The sequence below is a fragment of the Neofelis nebulosa genome, chromosome 16 (genome assembly GCF_028018385.1).
Source record: "Neofelis nebulosa isolate mNeoNeb1 chromosome 16, mNeoNeb1.pri, whole genome shotgun sequence".
NCBI classification, from domain to species: domain Eukaryota; kingdom Metazoa; phylum Chordata; class Mammalia; order Carnivora; family Felidae; genus Neofelis; species Neofelis nebulosa.
This window is the reverse complement of record NC_080797.1, coordinates 32,753,336-32,768,021: the sequence shown is the minus strand read 5'-3', so window position 1 is coordinate 32,768,021 and position 14,686 is coordinate 32,753,336.

Here is a 14,686-nt window from a genome sequence, read left to right as displayed (position 1 = left end):
GGCTGGGACACCTTGGACTTTGGTGCCATCCCCCAGGCACAGTGCCTCCTGGGTCTAGGAGTTGGAAGTCGCCACCACGTGCCGCTGGGAAAGCTTGACTTGGAGATCCTGGCAGACGGCTGGTGATTCCACACAAATGCTCAAGGGCCTATAATTGATAATCAATCTCTGCCTGAGAAGGGATACTCTCTTGGGCTGGTTCCCCAGGGCATCTAAACACGAGCCTGGTGTTGACAGACCGGAGCAGGTGAGCCCTCTCCACGGGTCTCACCTAACACAACCTTCTCCGGGTTCTGCAAGAGCCCAGCTCTGGAAGTGACAGGGCTGGCTGGGGCAAGAGCTGCAAGTCCTCAGCCTCCAGTTTAGAAAGATCCAGATGGATTTATCAAGGTATCCTGAGGAAGATTTTGAGTTCAGAGAGACAATACCCTCTAGGGACTCAGGGAGAATTCTGTATCTTTTAACAAGTAAGACCCCCCCCCCTTTACCCCTAATTGAGAGACATTAATAGGAGGCAGGAAGTTGACTGTAAAGGAGCCCCACCCCCACCCCCACCCCTGTCTGTCAGGTAGGATTGGTGCAGGCTTCCTGGAGCAGAGGCGCTGCGGAGGAAATTTCTGGCTCCACAGTTCCCGAAGGGGCACGCAGGCTAACCTCTGGCAAAACTAGGAGCTAAACCCAGGAGTCCTGGCCGCCTGCTTCTCCAGTGTAAGTCCCGTCTTTCCGTCCCCCCCACGTTCCCTCCCTTTCAGCTTCCAGGCTGGGAGCCCCAGCTGGTGGAGGATGTCTTGCTCCTCAGCAGCTGGGATTTGTAAATATTTATAGGAACATGGAACAGATCAGTGGCTGACAGGCCCAAGGAGCGGCAGGGACCCTGCCTGGAGCTCAGTAGCTTTATTCCCCCTTCCCCACAGCCTGACCTAATTGAGGGAGCCCGGGATGACAGAGATGGGGGTGACCAAGCAGGGCACGGGGCCGGCAGCGTCCTCTTTCAGAGACGCAAGCTCAAAGGATGCCCTTGTCTATGCGCCGTTGGGCTCTGCTTCTCCACTCAGAGTCCCTCTCATCTTTCCAGCCCTGGCCCAGCTCCCGCGTGCTCACATACCCATTGCCCCACTGACTCGCCCTCACACACACTCTTTCAACACTCATGTACCTTCACAGTCGTGCTCATGTGTGTGCACACACACTTTCTAACTCCCACATCAACGCTCATCTCCTTCTCACAAACCCACGCTCACACCTTTGCACAGGTGCCAACTCACACTCACAATCCCATTGGATTTCCAGGTCCCAGCCACTCCCCACCAGTTTTAATCACAGGTGCTGGGAGGGAACCTCCTGCTCCCTGACTGAGGTGGGCTGTGTATGTGTGTGTGTGGGGGGGGGGGGGTGGCAATCGGCTCTGGTCTCAGGGGGTGAGGAAGAGGAAGGACGAGTGGATAGAGGTGTGGGCCAAGAGCCATTCAGAGCCAGTATCGGCCTGGAACAGAAGCAAGACGAGACGAAGGCAAGTCAAGGAAATGGAGACTGAGCAGGGTTAGGGCAGATGGGGCAGGAACTGGGGACAGAGGGCCCCCCTGGATGAGAAGCTGTCACATTCTTGCTCCAGTGGCCTGTGAGACCAGCACTACCCCCCAGCTGGGGCCTCTCCCCTCTGGATCTTGTCACTGTGGCTTTGCTTTGCTGCTTGGGCAGCCGGGAGTGGTGACAAGCAGAGAAGACAGTGCCCAGGGCAGCTGACGGTGCCACTCTGGCCCAGTTGCCAGCTCACCCATCAGTGCCCATCTCATCACCCACAGGGGTCCAGATGAGACCAGTGACCAGCCCAGCTGCCCTTCCCTCACAGGGAGGGCCACAGCAGGGGGAGAGAACAACTAGACCCTGCTCTCCTAAAGGTGGGCAGACTTTGCCCAGGCCCCCGGCCACTGAATCTGAGCTTGGGAACTATGGGCCCTCTGCTCCCAGACACCCAGGACCTAGCAGACATGGACAGGAACCAGTGCATGAGGCAGGAGCTTAAGAAGAAAGCCACTATGAGGGACCAAACATGTTTTTGCCATAAGCTTTTTACTTCATCTTCTTTACCATGCACAAGAATGACGTCTTCACACCCTGTGCCCCTGGACACTGTGTTAAATAATCATCCCTCTTGCCTCGGGTCTGTCTCAGGGTATTAGTTCTGGGGCATCAATCAGTGCGTTTGTACTCTGAAATCTGGGAACGACCATTTCTATAAAGTCAGACAGGCAAGCAAATAATAATAATAATAAAAGAGCAGGGAATGTCGTGTTGACTGCCGTTTTCCTGTTTTTCAATCATCAGTGCTGCGTTCCACCCAGGTTTCGACGCCCTGATTGATTCATGCTTTCTCAGGCCCATTCATGTATTTCCTCAACATCCATGATTCATCCAGGCGCCAGGCTCTGTGCTGCATCCTGGGAGCCAGTGCAAAAGCCAGACAAGGCTTTTGCCTGTGCGGTATTTAGGGTTGATCGAAGAAGGACAAACAAATGCACAACAAAGCGTGATGTCCCCACGAGGCCAGGGAACAGTGTCTAGGCACCCAGCCTGGGGACCCAGACGTCCTGCTCTTCCGGCTGAATGCTTGAAAGTGACATGGAATCCTTCTCTCATCCCAGGTTCAACATTCCCTTCTTGCCCCTCTCCTGTGTCTCCAGGTCTGCCCTCCTGGGCAGCCAGACCATCTAAGGATGGTGGACAGAGTGTGAATGTGAGGCTGAATCTCAGTTTGGACACTCATTGGCCTGGCGGGTGACCTCAGGCAAACAATTCATCTCTCTCAGCCAGTTTCCTTTTCTGTTAAAAGTACCCATCACAGTGGTACCATCAGCATCAAATAAGATTGAGTATATAAAGCACCAAAGATGGTGCCCAGAACACAGTAGGACCTCAACTTATGCTGAGCCCCTCGCCCTGCCCCTTTTCCAGCGTTATACTGCATCTCTCCTCACTGGCAGGAGGCAGAAGCTTGGGCCGGGGTGCCGCCGAACCCAGAGATCCATGCACTATGAATCTATGCTTCGTGCCACCCTCCCAGGAAGTCCAGCCCCCTCTGAGGGGAGCCTCTCATTTGAGGGGAAGAGGGCGGAGAGGTCCGGCTTTGCCTCCTGGACTATCTGAACATTCCAGAGAAATAGCCCTTTTCTTCATCCTGTCTCCCCTCTCTCTGGCTCTCAAGTGAAAAGAAGCATTATTGTGCGTGAATGGTGGCTGTGAGATGGTGGTGGTGGAGGTGACGATGGCATTGGTGGTGGCCGTGGAGGTGGTAATGGGGAAGGTGGTTATGATGGTCATGGTGGTGGCGAAGGTGCTGGTGATGGAGGTCACAGTGGAGGTACTGATGTTATTGGTGATGGTGGAGGTGATGATGGTATTGGTGGTGATGAAGGTATCGATGGCAAGTGGTGATGACGGTGATGGAGGCGGTGATGATGACAGCTTAGGTGGTGTTGAATGTGATGACGGTCTTTGTGGTGGGGGGTGATGGGGGTGTTGGAGCTCTTTTCGGAATCTGATGCCGAGATTTTGAGAGCTAGAAGAGAGTTTACTTAGTTCCAGCTAAGCTACGGAGGGCCTTCTCTGGCCAGATCCTGTGGTGCTTGCTTCATTTTCATAACAATGCACAGAGATTACTGTCTCCTTTCCCAGATAAGGACATGGGGACCAGAGATAACAAGTGACCTGGCTCCCGCCTCCAGCTAGTAAGACAGGAGAGGTAATTTAAACCCTGGGTCCTTTGACTCCTAGCCCCGTATTCCTTCTCTAGACCATCATGAAGCCACCTATATTTCATAGCAAGGGAAATGGAGACCCGGGGAGGTCAACTGACTTGCCCAAGTTCATGCAGCAGTTAGAAGCAGAGCCTGGCCATTTCCTCTTCACTTCTGGGTCTTGGCATCCTTCTTTTCACCAGGGGCTGGGGGCTCATTGAGGAGGACAGAGGAACCACCAGCACGCTACCCGCCACAGCCCTGACAGGGGCCCAGAGTCCAGACCTCCTCAGGTCTCTGGGGCAGGCTCTATATCTGCTGTCCTCTTGACCCTGTACACTGTCAACTCCAGTGTCATCTCCAGCGTCAGAGTGAGAGTGACAGATACCCAGCTGCTGCCTGACCCATTATACTTGACACCCCCTCCCCCAGATCTGACTGTGAGCCTCCTTTGGCTGGGGCACCACACTGTAGCAGCCATGACTGGCATCGAAGAAGAGGGACAAGTGTTGGCACTCTCTACCTTCATCCCTGTCTGAACTCTGAAGTGATGAGCATAGGGGTCCAGTTGTCTTGCTGCTCTCTTCATTCTTTGCTGGTTCTGGACCTTAGGCTCCTGCTTAAAAAGAAATCAATGGGTGGGTTCCCCTTGACCCAGCAGGAATTAGTGAAAAAAGGAAGAAGAGAGAAAGAATTGTGCCTAGGCTGCATAGTATGCACAGACTCCCTCCCCCAGGGAGACTTCTGGGATTCATCCCACACAGTTTTACTCCCCCTGACCCCTTTGACCATTCCTTCAATCTCAAAACTATGCATCTGACTCTAAGTCTTGAGTCATGGTGATGATGATGTTGGAGGCGATGATGATGATGGAGGTGGGGGTGGAGGTGGTGATTGCAGGGTAGTGGAGGTGGTGGTGATGGTGGGGGTGGTGATAGGAGCTCTTCAATGACTAGAATGAGGTATGGCCTCCTGGAGGAAGGTGAGGGGAAGGTTGGCCGATCACTACCTTCCTCTACCTCTTTTCCCCAGGTCTTTAATAACAGCTCCTGTCTATTGTGTGTCACCCATAAGACAAGTGCTTGCTCAGTACATTGTATGTAACAATTCATTTAATCTTCCCAACAGCCCTATAGGGCACGCCCTACTATTTTAGAGACAAGATAGCTGAGGCACAGAGAGGTTAAGTAACTTGCCTGAGGTCATACAGCTGGCAAATAGCAGAACCTCCCCTCCGCCACAGCCCCACACCAGAGTCTTGACTCCAGAGGCAGAACTCTACACATGCAGGAGAGCTGGTGTGTGTGCGCAGATGGGACTTTAAGGGGCTCCCACGATCCTGAGGTTTCTGTGGCCAAGCAGTACCATCTGACTATCTTCTTTCCTCCCCCTTCCTTGGAAGCTCTCACAAGGGAGGTGGGGATCAGGGATATGTGCAAGAAATCTAGGTTCCACCCGTTGGTGGTCACAGAATGGGGTGAGGGGGCACTTTGCCTGGCCCACGGCTGGCAGCTACCCCAGCTCCTGCCTAGGGCTCCCGCCGTGGGGAGCTCCATCCGGCTTGCCTCCCTCCCTCCCAGGATCTCATTATATCCCTAAGAGAAACTGACAGCCTCAATATCTTACTTTGCAAATATAGTTTATTCCTTCAATAAAGCCGCCTGCGCTGGGGAATGTTTAAGCCCCCGCTCTCCCCCGAGAGCCTCATTTGAATTTCTAAAGTCTTTAGTCCTCCAATGGGGCAGCCGGGTAATGAAAACGCAGCCGCTTACAGGGGATTCATTTCCTGTCCGGTCTGATCGCCGCCGCTGCCACCACCACCGCCACCGCCACCGCCGCTGCCACCGCCACGGAGGAGCTGGAGTGACCCACCCATAGGAGAACCGCTGGCTACCTGGATGCTGGGGGGTAGGGGGAAGAGACGCACCGGCATGGGCCTGAGCCCCCAGGGACCCCTCCACAGGGTCTCTATGCCCAGGGGCCCCTAGACAGCGTCTCTTAGGCCAGGGTGCTCCCCCCAGGGGCTCTGCCCACTAGTCCCTGGGGGTGAGGTCTGCTCCCTGGCTGGACCCCCTCACTCTAGGGTAGCCCCTACCCCAGGCCCCCATGGGAGTCTCTAATTAAAGGACCGGCACGCCCCTCGGGGACTCATTAGGCCCGCTGTGCAGAGAACATTTAATCATTGCTCAGAGCATCGATTGGAAAATCAATTTCTTTGTCTCTCCGCACGCGGCGCTGGAGAAGTGGGGGGAGCGCTGACCTCCTTCTGCTGCCATGTAAAGTGCCGCACATTTAATCAGGGAACAGAAATCAATTAGCCACTTACGAGGTTGGCTTTAGTTACCGAGTAGGCAGGGCCCGCGCCACAGCTCAGCCGCTGACAGCAGCGAATCTCTCACACCCCACCAGGCTGGCCGCCCTGTGCATCCCACCAGCTCTCGGGGGTCCCCTCCCCACGCTGGGCACCTGTCATCCATGTGCACCGCTGAGAGCCCCCAAAGAAGCCTTGTAAGGCTCTCTAAACTCCCAGCTCACAGTCATAGCTTCCCTGGCTGACCGCCCCCCTCCCCACTTACGACCACCATGGGCTCTGCCCTGCCACCCTGGAGGCTACAAGCCACGGAGAGTCAGCAGAGGCCGGTTCAAATCCCAGCTCTCTTCCTGCTGGCTTCTGGGAGGTCAGGGACGCTTTTGAACCCCTCTGAGCCTCAGCTACCTTATGAGCACTTTACTCATGAAACAGGAAGAATGACAGTCCCTGCCTCACCAGAGGGCGGTGGAAACCCAAGATATCCTCAAGTGCCTACCAAAGGGCGAGGCTCACACCCGTGGGGCCCGTGTCCTTCTGGCCGCATAGTCAGCCAGGTTAACAGAGGACAGGGGGTGTGAGCCCTGCAGGACAGGGCAAGTGGGCCCAGTGTCCCCCTCATTTTCTCCTGTTTCCCCATCACCTTCTGGGGGCATGACTCTGAATCACCTCTGCGCCATCACCCATTTGTCCCCTCCTGTTTGCGCACCCCCACCCTGCCACAGGTCCCCGCTGCCCCCTCACCTGGGGTGATGTGCCCTCCCTCACCCCCATGCCACCCCGCACAGCTCCGGGGGTACAAGCTTCGCAGCCTGCCTCACGCACCCAGCGTTACACACACCCAATTACACAGAGTTGTACACAGTCTGCACGCTCCATTACACACAGTTCCACAGTTTCTCCTACAGTGACAATCACAAGGCTCCCGTCCCCTCACGCAGTGCACACACCGCCTTCACACTCGCACAGCCGCCCCGCCACTCTTCGCACGCACAAGCACTCTTGCCCGGTGTCACCTGTGGGCGCCCCACCTCACAGAGTTGCACACCAGCGGCACGCGCGCTCACGCGCATACACACGCACACGCACACCCGTTCCCTAATAATATTAGACATGCCATTTCTTTTGCATGACAGTTCCAGTGGAGATGCTCAGAGCTGTCACTTGGATGAAAAATAATGCATAATCCTCGTCTTCCTTCCTTCCCTTCCCTTTCTTTCTTCCCTGTTTAATGAGCTCCTAAAAATATTCCTTGCTGTCTCGCCAAGGCTGTGGGCTAAGTGTGAGTCAAGCCTCCCACCCCCTCCCCCCCTCCCCGTCCCCTCCCTCGGCCCCCTGAGTGGGCTGCAGGATGAAGGGTCACAGCCAGTCTCAGTGCCTGGCCAAGCCCAGGTCAGGCTCCACAGGTCTCTGACTCCCCCCAACCCCAGTGAGCCCACCTGAGCTGGGAATGAGACACGGGTGGGAGCAGGAAGAAAGGCAGAAGTCCCCCTCTGCCACCTGACCCCCCTCAGCAACCCCCTCACAGCTCCCGACCAATTTCACACCAACGGTCCCATCCACCATCCCACCCGCCTCAGGAGGGAGAGGCCTGCATGTGGCCAAGGTCCTACCTCCTTGAACACCTGCTTCTTTCTGCCTCCCAGAACTCAGAGGAGAGAGGAGGAAGGGCCTCCCCGAACCCCTGGCTTCTAGCAGCACCCAAGCCTGGCTCTGCTGGGAAAGGTGCAGTTGTCACGGCTTCCTCCAGTTCATCCTTCAAGCCCCACATCAAAGTCACCTCCTCCCCGAAGCCCCCCCTAGTTCACACAGAAGGAAAGATTCGTTCACATTACATATTGACACACTTTCATAATATTAAATCTACTGAGGAGAAGCAATCGTGTGCCTGGTGGGAACTTTGTCTCTCTCTGGGACTCTCTCCATCCGGTGTTTGGTTTCCTTATGGTGTCACCCCCACCATGTCTGAGTTCCTTCAGACTGGGAACCTGCCTGGCCTGCTTGGAGAGATGGATGGGTGGGTGGATGGATGGAGAGATAGAAGGATGGATGGGAAGTGATCCACTTCCCAGAGGGAAGAGGGAAGAGCTCAGCGTCACGAGTCAGGAGCCTAAATGTCCACCTGGTTTCTGTGAACCTTTGCCGTGACTTTGGGAGAGGCAAAAGCCCTCTCTGGGTCTTGGTTTCCCTATCTGTAAAGTGGGAGAGCTGGGCCCTGTGGTTTCCCCAGGCATCTTGCAGCTCTGGTGACCCTCATTCTATAGGAGCAGATGGAGAAAACCTGCCCGTGGCCTTTAATGCCCCATGCTTCTGCATGAAGTGGCCGTGGCCTTGGCCCATGTGGCAGGCGCTTTCCGCACAGCTCTGGGGCTTTATTTTCCCAGGCTTTCTGTGCCTTACCTCTTTCCATACCGCTCCAGTCTCCTTAATTCCACTTCCACGTCTTCCTTGAGCTCTCTGTCCCTTTTCTTGCTTTTTCTGGGCCCCCGCATCCTACCCGTAGTTAGAGCAAGTGTGCCCCCCACCTCCCTTCCTCCACCTTCCCTCTCCCAGCCCCACCTGTGCCAGGAGCCCCCTCCCCACGGGCCTCCCTGCCTTGTCCCAGCAGCTCCAGTCCCGAAAGGTTAAGCTAATAGCATCTCCTTTCCCATCAGCTGCTCTTGTTTGCTCTACATAATTGCAGGAGAGGGGGGCTGGGAGGGGGCCCTCTGAGTGGTAGCGGGTGTACGGGGAGGGGGCTCACGCAGCCTTGTCCCTGGGAAGGGGAGCTGGGTGAAGGTGGCACTTACAGAAATGGGGCAGTGGGCGGTGCGGGTGCTGATCACATGCGACAAGAATTGGGCAAAAGGCCCAGCCGTGACCGAGCTGCCTGGAGAAGGGGAATGGGGCCCAGAGAAGCGTGGTCAGAGACGTTACTACTCCTGGCGGGAGAATATTTAACAACAAGAGCCGTAAATAATGTTTACCAAGCAGGTAGCACGTGCCAGGCCCTGTACCAAGCGCTTTCCTGCCTTTATCTCGTTGCTCTTCCCAATGATCCCAGGAGGCAAATGCAGCTCCGGGGCCCATTTTTTTGACCTGTGCCCATTTTACAGGAAACTAAGGCTCCAGGAGGTTAAATCACTGCTTGAGGTCACATGTTGCTAAGGTGGAGCCTGGAGCAGAGATGGCTCTCAGCCACTCCTGCTCAGAGAGGGTTAGCACTTGCAGGGAGCTAGGAGGCCAACCCCCTCACTGTCCAGAGGGACAGGGGGAAAGGGACTTGTCCAAAGTCATAGCGCAAGTTGTTGCCACAACTGGACCGAGGATTCAGGTCTGATTCGGGGCGGGGGGGTGGGGTGGTGCTGCCCTTCTGAGCTGAAATCCCTTTGGAGACTTCCTGTGTGTGTGGTGGGGGGGGAGCCTGGGTGAGGGGTGAAGAGGCTGACAAGACGGGCGTCCCTGGGGGCGGTGGTGTGGAGCCCCAGCAGGCATGGTGTGCATGCGCACACGGTTGAGAATGCCACCTCTTTGCCAGGGAGTGGCAGCCATGGCCTCCTGCTGGGTTGAGTACATTCAACAATTCTTCAGGGACAGAGAGCCCAGAACAGCGGGCAGGAGGTGGGGTGGAGAGTGTCACAGCAAGTGGCCGGGAATTTGGGCCAGCCCCCAGAAGTTGCAGACAGGAAGTCAGCATGCTTGGGTCCTCAGTCCAGCTTCTCCCGCTGCCCACCTGCCGGCCTCCACTCTCAGGTCCGGGGCGCCACCCATTTCTTCCTCTCCTGTCAGGACAACCTGCCTCTTTTTTTTTAAGATTTAATTTCATTTTTATTATTTATTTAATGGGGGGGGGAGGGTGGGGCAGAGAGAGACGGGGAGAGAGAGCGAGAATCCCAAACCGTGAGATCATGACTCGAGTGGAAATCAAGAGTCAGACGCTTAGGGGCGCCTGGGTGGCTCAGTCCATTGAGCGTCCGACTTCGGCTCAGGTCATGATCTCGTGTTTCGAGAGTTCGAGCTCTGCATCAGGATCTGTGCTGACAGCTCAGAGCCTGGGACCTGCTTTGGATTCTGTGTCTCCCTCTCTCTCTCTCAAAAGTAAACATTAAAAAAAAAAAAAAAAAGAAAGTCAGACGCTTAACCGACTGAACCACCGGGACGCCCCTTAAGATTTTATTTCCAAGTAGTCTCTACACGCAATGTGGAGCTTGAACTCATGACCCTGAGGTCAAGAGTCACATGCTCTTCCGACTGACCCAGCCAGGCACCCTTAGCCTCGGGGGCTCTTGAGAAGGGTCTTCCCACCTCTGCTTGGACACTCAGTCCGGGGTACTCAGTGCCTCTAGAGGTAGGGAAGCTTTCTCTCATGGAGAACAACGTGCTTTTTGGAAAAACTGTCCTCACAGGTCGTCAAGCCCCGTCTCCTTGCGGCCGTCTCACGCAAACCTGATGCTCCCTGCACATCTGCCTGCAAGCTTGTAGCTTGCCCAGAGCTGGGGTGCCGCACTCAAGAATTGTAGCCCACTGCCTACCTGGATCCCCCCAACACCCACATTTGCAGTTCAGTGCAAGCCGGGGTGCATGCCCCCGCCTCCCAGCAGCACTGCAGGGGGCAGCTGTGAGGGGCCAAGGTGAGCAGATGGCCTTATTTGTATTCCGAGTGGCCAGGCTGTGGCAGTTTTCTCCGTGAGAACTCCATCCTCTCCCCTGGCTCTGTCTTTCAAAACTTCTCCAAGCGGCATCAATAATGGGAATCGATTCATCAGTGAGCTACCTGGCCTTGAGGCCCACAGCCCCAGTGGAGCTTTGCTGCATCCCTAAGCACTTCAGCTCCTTGCCCCAATGCCCCAGGCATCACTTCTAGGGATCTAGACCTGCCTTCCTGTCAGCCACAATCCCAAAAGTCTAAACCTCCCACCTCAGCCCCAGGACAGCTTTGCTTTACAAAGCCAGGAATGTAGCCTGGGATTGGAGGAAGCCCTGGGGCAGGGAACCAGGGGCTGAGCTCAGTGTTGTTTTATCAGGCTTCATGCGGAGTGTGAGACAGGGTGCCAAGCCTTCAGGGTTTAGGAACTGACCACTCTGTCCCAACCTCCAAATACTGATCACTCAACATCTACCTCTGAACACTGACTTGCCAAGTGACCATCCCCAGCAGTCTTGACCACCCACTGAAAACTCCAACTTGCCAACACTGATGGCCCCGTCTGGCCAACTATTCGATGTCAACCATCCACCGCTGACCAGCCATACCTAATGGCCCAACATCAATATGTTGATACATCCTTTCAACACTGGCCACCCATCTTAACCCCGACATCCAGTAATGACTCTCGATACAGATCTCCCCAAACTGACCACCCCAAATTAACCACTCCAACCCACTCTCCACTGGCCACCTAAGATTGTACCCAACAAGCACCCCACCCCCCAGTCGCTGACTGTTACCTGTGCTTTACCTACAGCTCTTCAGATGTCAGCTGGTCACAGCCCCACTGCCCTAACCCTGCCTGGGTACTATCGCAGACTTCCTCCGGCTCCTGGGACCTGTCCTGTCAGCCAGGGGTGGTGGACTGTTGGGTCTCCAGTCTCGCTCCTCTTCACCTGACCAGACCCTAGCGACTCCTCCCAGCCGGCACTGCCCAGCTGCAGAGTTTGGTTGGAAAGGGTCTTCCTCACCGTCCCTGGGCTGTCCCAGGAGAAATCTGGTTGCTGCTCGCTGGATGCCTCCATCATCCCACCCTCCAGCCCCAAGCCAGGGTATTAGTTGCTAGGAGTGAGTCTGCGGAGGGTCGTGGCCCTGGGCTGGGTTGATCTCACGGGGAAAGCCCCTAGACCGCTGCCCTCAATGTGAGCTGTAGGCGGAAGGTAGCACCTCTCCCTGCCCTCTCCCTTCCTGAAGCCAGGCAAAGGGTGGAGGGTGGGGGTTCACGGTCAAGGAGTTAGACACAGCCTCTGAGGAGGGGCAGGGGATCCGGTGAACTAGAAGCAGAGGGGGGCTATAAGGGCAGTGAATGGGCAGCAACCTGGCCAAGGGGTGGAGGCAGCGGGGAGCTAAGGAAGGGCAGGGGCAGAGACGAGGCCAGAGGCAGGAAGGGGGTGCAGTCCTTGGCACGTCGGCCATGCGCTACCCCGGCCGCTCCCGGCCCCTCCTGATTCCTTGCTTAATAGAAAGCTCCATAGAGGCTCATACAGAGGTGACTGCTTATGATCCCCCTTCATCAAGGACTCAGAACCAGGGCCATTAATTACATGAGGGAGCAGCTGCTCTGGGCCTATGGGCCAAGTGACAGGAAATCAGTCTGTCCCTGGAAGCTCTGGCCCAGCCCCGGCCTCAGGGTCAGGAGGTTTTCTGTCCACCCTCATCCTCTGTGGAGCCCGCCCAGGAACCTGCGTGTGCCAGCTGTGCCCTGAATGATGCCAGCTTTGGGGCCGGGGCACAGTGAACCCCACACCCCCGGTAGGCACTGACTCGTGGATTGGACTCCGACATACGCGTCCATGGTCAAGTTATGTCTCTTCCCCAGGCCTCAATTTCCCCTTCATTCCCACGAGGAAGGCTGCTGTCCCGGGTGCCCTGAGGGCTGATGTCTGGGCTCCTCCCCTCCTGTCCTGGGCATGGCCACAGACCCCCGTAACTTGTCCCCAGCTGAAACAAGGCTGAGCCTGATGGCAATAACTTCTCCTGGGTTCTCCACTCCTTTTCTGCTCTCTAGACCCATCTCAGGGATGAGTCACCGTCTTCCCATGGCACCAAGGGAGGGTGGGCACTGGTTCATGATGAAGGACAGGTCAGGGGAATCGGAGAGGGCCTTGGGAGCTGAAGGAATTGGAATGGAGGAGATGAAAGGCAGATCAGAGGTCAAGATACCTGTCACCCCTTCAACCTGCCACCTCTAGATGACGGAGCAGAAATTCGTAGAATGATATAAGGACCGCTCCCCATCACTAGAACTTTCTGAGCAGGGGGCAAGGGGACAAGACGCCGCTGTGGTTCCTTCCAGCTGCAGAGGTCTCCGAGGCCATGAGTCTAAGGCTGACCAGGCAGCATCTGTGGGCTGCGCTGTCTGCTGCAGGAGTGGGGATGATGGGGAAGGTTAAGATACGGCTCCTGGTGCCCAGGCCCCTACTGTCCAGTAGAGGAAATGGGACTCCTGCCCAAGAAACCACAGGAGTGCAGCGTTTACCCAGCCTCCCCGTGCAGACGCACGCGCACGCGCACACGCACGCATGCACACTTACACGCAAAGGAGATGGCAGGAAGAACCCCAGAAGGCTGTTGACTGCTAGGACGTTTTCACCGGGAAGCAGGAGTTAGTCTGGGTCTTCGGGACCGCACAGGGCATGCACTGGTGGGGAGGAGATGTTCCAGGCAGAAGGAGCAGCTGATGCAAAGACACAGAGGGGCTGCCGGGGGAGGGGGGGGGGGGCATGTGGAGCATGTAACCAACTCCACGGAGCCTGGACTGTGGGCAGGATGTGGAAGACTTGTTAGGGGACCTCTCAAATGCTCTCTCCAGGCATGAAGGCCATTTTCTGATCCCCAAATCTGAGCCTTTGGGGTGATCAGTTTTGTGTGCTTAAGGGCCTGATGGGGGCAGATGTTGGAAATAAGGGTACCTTGGGAAAGCAGGTATTTTTAGCAGTGGAACCTTTTCCTCTTGCATTTTCCTTACCCCTTCCCCGGGTGCAGGTCATGCCAGTTAGATTTCGGGGCCATCCTCAAGGAATCTGCATCCCCAGGAGTAGATGGAGGTGGGGGTACTACTCCCTCAGGACCACAGACAGGGCCCTGGTACCTAAGGGAACAGGGTCCTGATATCTTGCCTCCTGACTTTGCATGCCTGCCCTTTCCACTTCTCCAATCCCGTTCTTGCTGGTCCCAGGGCTCCCCTGAACAGGACAGAAATCAATGAGCAATTTGCTGCTATTTGTAGATCCTCTTTCTCTGCCAGCCCCCAACCCCAGCCAGTCCTGACCAAGTTCAGCCCTGCCTCCCTCCTCAGTCAAACAGACTGGCACCGTGCCCAGCCAAGTGGGGTTGGGGGGTGTCAGAACCCAGAGGTCTCTGCAGGGGCCAGGGCTGATCTTCTACCCAGGAACATTCCTGAGAATCTAGAGGAAATAAGGACAAAGCAAAGCATTGGCCCAGGAATCTGTATTTTTAAAAAGATCTTCAAGGGGCTGCTGTAGGCACAGGTAGGAAATTAACTGCATTGGCTACTGTTAGCCTTCCTTCCACCTGCTGGCTATATGGCCCTCCTTACCTTCTCTGTGCCTCAGCGTCCTCATCTGTGATATGAGGGCAATAATAGCTTCAGCCTCCTAGGGTTGCCCAGAGGCTTAACAGAGAAAATGCAGGCGTAAGGCTTAACTCAAAGCCTAGCACTTAATAGGCATTCAGGAAACGATTGATGATAATAGCAAGCTTTGAGGCTAAGGGTTCTGAGTGAGCACTGGTACGCTGGCCTTCCCTGGAGACTCCTGAGTGGGTAAGCCTGATGTCTGCCCCAGTGCAGAGTGCCCATGCCCCCACCCATGGCACTGGAGGCCCATCACCAACCAGTCCCCTGCGTGGTGGGCGGGAGAGGGCTCTCAGGGGCATGTGCAGGTTGGACTTGAACCTTAGAGGTGGAAGGAGACAAAACGCTGACTCCCTAAAGAT